Here is a 10,464-nt window from a genome sequence, read left to right as displayed (position 1 = left end):
TCCTGTGGTGTGTTTGTCCCGCTTTGCTTCGTCTCGAGTGGCGGTGAAAGGCATATGTTGAAATAAAGGGCCCACTCGAATAAACAAAATCATTGGTTTTAGCTGCCAGTAATAATCAGACAGTTCTGTACTTCATTAATAACTAGCCAGAGATTTCTCTGTGTGGGATATTCTTGTCGATTAAGAAGTAGGGATGTTGGTTAGAGCATGGTGCTGACAACTTGCCATGGGTTTGATCCCCATGTGGGGCGCTCTGTTAAAAGTTGGACTTTTGTGGTTCTCTGCCAACTCAGAATATTTTGTATCTCCTTCTGTGTCTTCTGGGTGAGGAGCTGTATGAAGTTGTGTGCAAGACTATTCTCAGCATACCATTTTTTAGACCAGCTACTTCTTTGTGGTAGATCAGTAAAGGTGCTAATAGTTAATCAGTGAAAGAAGAACGCTGTGAGAGATGAAATGTAAGGGGTTAGGGAGGAAATTATGCATTCGGGTATTCCTATTCTTCAATGCTGGCTGCAAGGCTAAGTAGAAGATAAGGGAATTTATTACTTCTGCTGATTGAAACTTTGCTTGTTTTTATACAGATGAGTTTTTCTAGCAGTGAAGAATGTATGTCCTCATTGTAATGTCCTCATCGCAGTTGCAGGTGGAGTATGTGGTTTGTGAAATGAGATCTGCCTTGGCCAAAATCCTTCCTTCACTGCAGTATTTCACAGAATCGTGGAATGGTTTGGGTTGGAAAAGACCTCATCCAGTACCATCCCAGGCTGCTCCAAGCCCCATCCAGCCTGACCTTGGACAATTCCAGGGATAGCCACAGCTTCTCTGGGCACCCTGTGCCAGGGCACTCCCACCCTCACAGGGAAGAATTTAATAACTGAACTAGAATCCAGTATTTACTGGTTAGATTAAGCAAATTTAAGACAAAATTAATGCTGCAATAGTAATTTATCTCCTTTAATCCAGAAGCAAGAGTTGCTGCTGATTACAGACACACCACTTCCAGAGAACCACTGCCAGCACTGGGCTCATTGTACATTGTTATGTGAATGTATTTTTGTGGCTTTTACAGCAGATTTTGGACATGATGGAGTCTAAAACTGTGGAGTTTTTTACTCAAATGCCTTGCTTATGCAGACATAGAATATGATATCTCAGGAGACTTGAGTCACTCAAAACATTTAAATTGTATTTTAGATCACCAAGTTTCACATCCCATAAAGCACAGCCTAATACAGTATTTTCAAACAGTTGCATCTGAGTCATGCCAGAAATTATATATAACCTACAACACTTTTGGTTTCAAGCTATGTAGAATCTACCATTCCTTTGGATAATTTTCCATGATCATCTGATCTTAAAATGCATGTCTTTATATCTTGAATTTGTGTAGTTCTTGTCCCAAGTAGAGAACGTATTACAGCTCGTCCTGGAGGATTTGAGAGGCCTTTTTTTATACAAAATATTTTCTGCTTGTAGTTGTATAGTTATATCTATTAAAAATGGGTTTGGGAGTGATGTCCTAAAACCAGTTAGTTCATTTATCCCAAAACAGCATCAACTCCACTGATGTAATTCCTGGAGATATCTGTTTAGTCCCTAGTTGCAACAGACGGTGATTCCAATACCTTCATCTGCATATTCTATTCCTTCACTGTTCTCACTGCCAAAAAAGGGTTTTCTTGTGCTTCATCTGAATTTCCTGAGCTGCAGTCTCATCCTGTTACTGCTTGGTTCATTCCTCATGGACAAGAAGATGAGTTTGTTCCACATTTCTTAACTATTTGTCATGCTGTCGTGTTTCCTTCCATCTTCTCTCCACTGGACAAAATCATGCTTCTCAGGCTCCAAATTATTCTTACAGTGTATTTCTAAAATCTTTTAACATTTTAGTTCTGTGACTGCCAAGCCTTATGAGAGAGAATGCAGCAGCACACAGAGGAAGCTGGGAAATTCCACAGCATTCTAGAAGTCACTGTTATTAAGGAAATATAATCTCTCCACTCTTACTTACGTTACTTGCTCTTCATTACAATGTTTATTCACTCAGTGCTTACATTCTGGGCATTTCCATTCTTCCTTCTCTCCCTATCTCAACATCCTGGCTTCACTCCTGAGACCTGTTTGGCTCTTCACCACTTCCTTTTTGACTCAGCAGCAGTTTGCTCACTGCAGTGTTCTGAGAAATTCACAATCTAGCTTAAGAAGATCAAATTTTCATGGAAATTGAAAAATAATCCCTAGACTCATATAAACATCATATTCTTTCTCTTCCAAAACCTAAAGCAAGCTGTTAATATTATAGACCAGCACATCTTACCATTTTCCTACTAGGAAATGACACAAACATGATGAAAGGCTGGAAGGTTTCCTGCATAACAAAAAAAATCATTACCCACCATGTTTTTTATGTAATATTGCCTTTAGTTCAGGGTTGGTAAAAATACACACAGAAACCAGAAAATTATCACTATTATGATATTCATATTTTTAGCTGCCCTCAGTAAATGTGATCTTTGTTGGACCAGGCACTCTCCAGAGATCTCCTCTGACCACAGTGGTTCTGTGATACAAAGGCATCACTGTACCTTTTTTTCACCTTAAATTTAATGGCCCGACAAGTTGAACAAACTCTGCATTATATGCACTAATAGCAGCCATAATACACTTAAAGTTCCTTGATGCACCAAAAAAAAAAAAAACAACCAAACAAAAAAGGAAACCCCATTTTTAAATTGCATAGAAATGTAAAAAGCAAACTTCTCTGTCTATAAACAAAGCCAATTTCAAACCAAATGTACAAAAGATGCTGACTGCTCTTAAAGACACAGTATTAATTAAATGAATAATGCATTAGTGGTTATGGATAATGAAGTTATGGTTGGGGTTTATGAATTAAATTAGTGCTTCATTTTGTCAAAGAATAGCACAAAATTATCATCAGAATTTCACTACCTTTGACACAAGACTAGAAGTCACTTAAGTGTATGCATGAAAATGACTGTGTTATGAGAAGAAGTAATCTGCTTCTTAATGGACTAATGTATAGTGAAATGTAGTCAGGCACTTTGCTCACTATTTACTTACAGGGAAAACTTCACTTTGCCTCATTCTTTTCCAACCCAGAATCCAATAAATCTCCATACTTTGTGCATGACAGCATCTGAAACACTTTGGCAATTACCATTAGCCTGAACCCAGCACACGTCTAAACTGATAAAAAACAAGCCTTCATTTTGTATTTAAAAAAAAAAAAAAAAAAAAAAAACAATAAATATTTCAGATTTGTCTTACTGAAAAAAAACAAGCCTTCATTTTGTATTAAAAAAAAAAAACAAAACCCAAAAAACAATAAACATATTTCAAATTTGTCTTTGGAAATACCTTAAATCATAATCTTCCCACTGCTGTGACAAAAATGCTCCCCAGAGTGAGTAACAATCAGGTTCATGACACCTGAATGTACCTAAGCCTAAGGGATCTGATGGGATACATCCCAAAGACTGAGGGGCTTGTCTGTAGTTGCCAAGCCTCTCTCTAAGTATTTGAAAACTCCTGGCATAGAGGGGAAGTCCCAGGTAACTGGGAAAAGGGAAACATTTTTGCCCACCTTTAAAGAGGGTGGAAAGGAGGCTGCTGGAACTCCCCTCCTGTCAGCCTTCCCTCTGTGCCTGGGGAGGTCACAGAACAGATCCTCCTGGAAGCTGCAACGAGGCACACAGAGGACAGGGAGGTGACTCAAGACAGCCAGCACGGCTTCACCGAAGGCAAGTTCTGCCTGACCAACCCAGTGGCTTTCTGTGATGGAGTGACCAAGGGAAAGGTTCTGGATGTAATTTGTATAAAGCCCTTGACATGGTCCTCACAACATCTTTCTCTCTGTTATGCCTCAGATTTTAGCTTTTTTATTTTTCAGATTCTCTACTGCTTTAGTGTGTAGTTCTGAGCCTCATATTAGGGGATGGTGAGCTCTCTGCACAGAGCAGGGAGACAAAACAATTCCTTCTCTAGCGGGGACCAAGGACAAATGATCCAAATTTCAGGCCCAAGAGCACAAACACCGTGAGCTGAAGAGAGAAAAACAAGCAGGATGGGACTGCATGGGCTAAAGCTGGAATTGGACACTGAACTGCAATCTGCACATGGAACAGAACTTATAAAAGTGAGACATCCCGTGACCGGTGGTCCATTTTGTGACCATTTTGGTTCATCTTGGGTGTAGCCCTGGCCGGACTCTTGCACTGCCCAAGGTGGATCCATGGAGGCCTTCTAATAAATCCCTGCTTTATTCTTTAGCTCCATCTAGCCTCTGTTCTAGGTCAGCCTTCACAAGGCATCATCTGAACTGGAGAGAGATGGATTCAGTGGGTGGAGTGTTTGGTGAATAAGGAATTGTGGTTTCACCCCAGCCAACAGCCAAAGCCCCTCAGAGCCACTCGTTCGCTCCCCTACCAGTGGGATCAGGGAGAGAATCAGAGGGCAAAATCTGGAAAACTCTAGGGTTGAGTTAAAGACAGTCTAACAGGGAAAGCAAAAGCCATGCACACAAGCAAGGAAAACCATAGCATTAATTCCCTGCTTCCCGTGGTTGGGCAGTTGTTCAGCCATCTCCAAGAGAGAGGAGCCCCATCACGTGGAACAGTGACTTGGGAAGACAAATGCTAACACTGTGAATGTTCCCCCCTTCCTCCTTCTTCCCTCCGCTTTTTCCTGAGCATGATGTCACATGGTCTGGAGTATTCCTTCAGTCATTTTGGGTTACCTGTCCTGGCTGTGTCTCCTCCCAACCTCCCGTGCACCCCCAGCCTCTTTGGCCAGTGTGGCAGCAGGAAAAGCAGGCTCTATGCAAGCCTTGCACAGCAATCACAAAAACATCTCCATATTAGTTTTTTTTACCAGTTGCATTCTTGACATGTTGGAGTTTAAACTTTAATCATCAGGGAGGTACAGTAAGAAATAGGTGTGAAACCAAATATCTCAACCTTTGCTGGGCTCTTGGCATTTCTCATTTCATGGTTGTGTTTGGAGGCCCATGCCACGGAAGGGGAGACTTCATAAACTGTGTTAACGAGACTGCATCAGAAATGCTGGAAACCTTTCAGAGGTTGTAACAGCAGTATTTTGCTCTTAGCATCTGACTCTGGAGAAATGTAAAATGTTTCAAAAATACTAATACTGTTTTTCAGAACACTAAGAAGAAACAGATGGAATAACTTGAACTTAAGGCACTGAGATCATTTTCAGGCTTCTTCAGTGTACATTAGGTCATTAGGCAGAACGCTATTTTGTGTAACAATGCCTTTAATGTGTGCTTACCATAAAAGCTATTTCCTGTTGTTCTGTAAAGTCAATTAGCTATTTACCAAATACCAAATTTCATGTCTGTCAATTTCTTATTTCATTGTGCAGCATGAAAAAAGGGAAATGGCAATCATGCAAATTATTGTCTTGATAAATACAGCATGTCCTTTACACTCTTAAATTCTTTTCTAAGAAAGATTGAGTTGCACATTTTGTTTATCTCACAGATAATTTGCCAAAGCGCCTCTTTTTTTCTGAACTTGTGCCTTTGGAGATTTTGTATATTTCTTTCTCTGTGTATTGTTTTGGTTTTACTGTGTATGTAATATTTAGTTATTCTGTGTTCAAGTGTAACAAAGCAGATGTATTTCTGTATTTTCCCACCCCCTTTTGTTTTTTTTCTGATGTCCCCTCTTACTTTTGCTCTTGTTTCAGGATTTCAGGGTTATGATGTTTTATAAGACATTCCAGGAATCTCCTCTACATCTTGAAATTAGTCACCCTTGAAATTAAAGGGAATCCTGAAGCTTCTGGCCAGCAGCTGAATTAGTTCAGCCCACGAAGGATGCATTTGAGTTTGCATTGTAATAAATGTGTGTGCATTACTTAGAGATCACTCTTAATGTGGTATTTCAGAGGTTATAGTGCTTCCCAAATTGTGGGCACTGCATTCCCTGTGTGCCAGTTTTGGCTACGGACAGGAAGGAGGATTGCAAATTCTCTGAAGCTGCAGCCAGAGTAAACAGAAATCTCTGCAGATAATTTTCATTGCAAGTGTCTCCAATGCACTCTCTCTTTCATATTCCTTGAATTACCAAGGAGTATGAAATTTTATTGCTGAGCAGTGAAGGACCTTTTAAACATAAATTTGTAAGAAATATAATTTATGAGCTGTTAGCATCAGAGTTAGCAACTGTTACACTTGATGCCTAAAGAGGCATCAAACGATACCTAGAACAGAGGCTAGACAGAGTTAAAGGAATAAAGTAGAGATTTATTAAAAGGCCTTCAAAGGATACACTTTGGGCAGTACAAGAGCCTGGCCGTGGCTCTACCTAAGATGGACCCAAGATGGACTCTTGAGTCATAAATTTTTACACTTTTATAAGTTTTGGTTCATTTCCATATTGGGGTTAATTGTCCAATTACAGTTTGAGGTTATGCAGTCCCATCCTCCCAGATTACTCTCCTCAATTCACTGTTGTTTATATCTTTTGGGCCTGAAGCTGCAGTGGTGTCCTTGGTTCTAGGGCTGGAAAAGGATGGTTTTGTCTGACTAAACTGTGAAGAGGACTTGCTAGCACTTTATATGAAGTTCAGAGTTATATACTAATGCAGTACAGAATCTGGAAAATATTAAAGCTAAAACTTAAGGTATCACACTGCTCAAGATCTGTGTTATAATGAATTATTGCCCTACGAACACCTGCTGTGAATTCCTTGTGTATGTAAAGCAAGGTGGGGATGCAAAAACAAAGGTCTACTGGCACTATCAGACACCAATGATTTTGAGTATTTGAGAAGGCCACAGGTGCTTACAAGCTGTTTCCATAGAGAATGATCTATGCAGTTAAATACTGGTCCCATTTTATTGGTCTACATTTGACTATTTTGAACTTCAACTTGAAGAGCCATCCTGTATTAAAGCTCTCATTCGTCTGCAAGTCTTTATGATTTTCTGTTGAGAAATTCTTTCTGTCATGCAATCACTTGTTCAGGTTTGCCACATTTAAACAGTTCCTCCTCTTTAATACAACTTTCTGATTTTTACCTCTAAAGTTACTTGGAAACCTTTTTTCCTTGCATTTTTAAGGAGACAAAAATAACATCTGATTTTTGTTAATAAAAGCTTTTTGCTGTGATTATGATTTGTGTTTATTTTCATTATGCCCAAAAGAGACAACCCCTGTTCCTGTGGTGGATCTGTCTTTAACAAAACTCAAAACCTGCCTGTGCTCCCTCTTGATTTCCATTCCCTGCTCTCCAGAGTCTGAGATTTTGCTTTCAGGAGACTATTTTGGTGTCTGTGTTTACACCTCTTTGCTGTTATGTGCACAGCTGAAATTTTTGTGTTTTGTGGGGTTTTCTGTGTGAAGGGTGATTTGCATTTGCTGATTCTAATGGAGATCATTGGCATCGTTGTGTTTGTCTCAGACTCACTTGTGGTTGGTGCTGGCTAATGGACAGTGAACTATAACTATAAACTCTGTAATTAACAGTTGTGATTTGCCTCTGTGAGAATCTTGACCTAAATTAAAACACTCAAATTGATACTTTATATCAAATTCAATAGCATTCTTTGTCAGTGGATGATCTAGTTATGGATTGTATGATTTTGTTTTGCAGGAGCCATTTCTTGAAAATTTGAAATATCTTTCTCACCCTCAAGTAATTTTCCTTCCAACTGTTATGGTCAAAGTTACTGGATGTTTTTAACTGGTAAGTAAAGGAATGTTGATTTCTCAATTAAATTTTTGGTAAATGTATTTATTTTGTCTCTGTAAAACACTTTACTCAAACTTTCTGTGCTCATATGAATCATACAAAGAGACTATTGGAGAGGTCAGTGCACAAATTTGAGGATTGGATTTACAGATACATCATCTGATGGTAATGACTTGTTTGTTTGAAATTCTTGTTCCATTCCCTCTTGTATCCATCTGGGATCTTGTATGCAGCTTGTCATTTTAGCCAGTTTGAGACACAGCATCTTAATAGTACGGGTGTGTCTTGGAGAATAATGTTGTGAGAAAGAGATTTTTGATGATCTTAATTTCAGGTGTCCCACAGCAGGGGTTCCATGATTGGCAAGTGACTGAGGGAAAGTCTCAGTCACACAGGGAAAGGATGGAGGTAGCTGGATGGAACCTGAGGAGGAGAGGGTCATGCAGTGTGCATGAAATCTTGAAAATCTTTCATGACTGCATTTCTGATCCATAATTTAAAGCAGCAACTAATGTTTAGTTATGGCACAGTTACAAGATACATTTAATTATGCAAAAATCTGGTTTTTTCAGCTCTTGACATCTGTACACTCTTAGTCATTAAGCTAATGGTGGTGTGCTAATGCTACCAACAAGAAATATTTGTCTTGTGCTCTGGCAATAAAAAGGAAAAAGAAAAGTGCTGTACTTTGCAGTTAATGGAGGAAACAGATCCACGTCAAGAGCATGGTGAATAAATTAACAGTAATTTCTGTAATGAATTTAATTTTAGTAACTTATATAACAAACATTATCCTTTTCTTGTTAAACGTCAGCTTTTATATTTCCTCAATTTTTCTCCTCCTATTTCCACAGGAATAATGAATGAAAATGGAAGAAGAGAGTGTTGTTATTCTGAGGCTGGTTTTCTGCCCCCTTCCCGCTGTAAGAAACTGTCTTCCTAATGGGAGAAAGGAAATTTTCCACTGTAGCACAAGAAAAGTAACTTGTCTGAGTGTTCTGTGGTTAGCTGAAAGTCCTAAGCTGCTGCAGATAAAAAAATCTTGTTCTCTGAGCTCTTGCTTTTTGGATTTTAAACATTACAGTGTCCAGAAGGAGAGCAATTTTTTTTTTCTGTGTTGAGGTCTCTGTTGATCCCCTGTGCCTCATTTTTCACAGGGACAGATGGATGGAGAAGACACAGCAGAATAAATACATGCAGGTAGGGATCTTTATTGCATTTAGTGGTATTAGCTGGTCCAGCATTGTAAATGTAGCAGCTATAGTGCCTTTATAGAGCGATGCTTGAGTGATCTTTCAAATTCTGCTCTCTTAATTGAACTTGTCTTGAGAACATTATCTTGCTTTCTAGAAAAATAACTTACACTGGATCTTAAAATGTCCTTTTGCTGCTTGCACCACAGAACACTTAGAGTTTTATTTCTTTTAAAACCATCTGCAGTTGTACCTAGCCAGAAAAATGTTTAATCACTGTTTGTTTCTTTGTGTGCATTAGTGCTGCCTGGCTTTTAAGGACAGCGTAGTTCCTTCAGTAGAATTCTTCCAGCAAAACCCAGAGTAACTCTCTTATCATCAGGAAAGATGATAGGAAAGATTTATATTCTACTTAATAAAGAAGAAAAGAAATTTCAGACAGTAATGGGTTCTGTTGATGTAATTAAGAGAAATAACTGTACTTAGCATTAGGGCTTACCATGAGTGTGGGTGTGTGTTACTGTCACAAGTAACAACACACAACAAGTACCTGTTGCTTGCAGGCTTTATACATCGCTTTTTAAAAAATAAGTAATTTCAGATATGAGGATAAATGCTGTGATTTTCATTTTGCTCAAACAAGATTTGTATCAATTTTTTTTTTTCTGTGTTGAGGTCTCTGTTGATCCCCTGTGCCTCATTTTTCACAGGGACAGATGGATGGAGAAGACACAGCAGAATAAATACATGCAGGTAGGGATCTTTATTGCATTTAGTGGTATTAGCTGGTCCAGCATTGTAAATGTAGCAGCTATAGTGCCTTTATAGAGCGATGCTTGAGTGATCTTTCAAATTCTGCTCTCTTAATTGAACTTGTCTTGAGAACATTATCTTGCTTTCTAGAAAAATAACTTACACTGGATCTTAAAATGTCCTTTTGCTGCTTGCACCACAGAACACTTAGAGTTTTATTTCTTTTAAAACCATCTGCAGTTGTACCTAGCTAGAAAAATGTTTAATCACTGTTTGTTTCTTTGTGTGCATTAGTGCTGCCTGGCTTTTAAGGACAGCGTAGTTCCTTCAGTAGAATTCTTCCAGCAAAACCCAGAGTAACTCTCTTATCATCAGGAAAGATGATAGGAAAGATTTATATTCTACTTAATAAAGAAGAAAAGAAATTTCAGACAGTAATGGGTTCTGTTGATGTAATTAAGAGAAATAACTGTACTTAGCATTAGGGCTTACCATGAGTGTGGGTGTGTGTTACTGTCACAAGTAACAACACACAACAAGTACCTGTTGCTTGCAGGCTTTATACATCGCTTTTTAAAAAATAAGTAATTTCAGATATGAGGATAAATGCTGTGATTTTCATTTTGCTCAAACAAGATTTGTATGTTTTATTGGAGGTTATGACATGATTGAATGTATTTTGGGCTCTGGTCTTGTGTATGACAGATAGTATATTTGAATTTCAGATTTTGTCTGCATAAGATATAATGAGCATACATCAAAGTCTGGCAAT

This window comes from Onychostruthus taczanowskii, unplaced genomic scaffold, assembly GCF_017590055.1.
Source record: "Onychostruthus taczanowskii isolate IOZ18803 unplaced genomic scaffold, ASM1759005v1 scaffold3, whole genome shotgun sequence".
NCBI lineage: Eukaryota > Metazoa > Chordata > Aves > Passeriformes > Passeridae > Onychostruthus > Onychostruthus taczanowskii.
Note: the sequence above shows the minus strand (reverse complement) of the source record.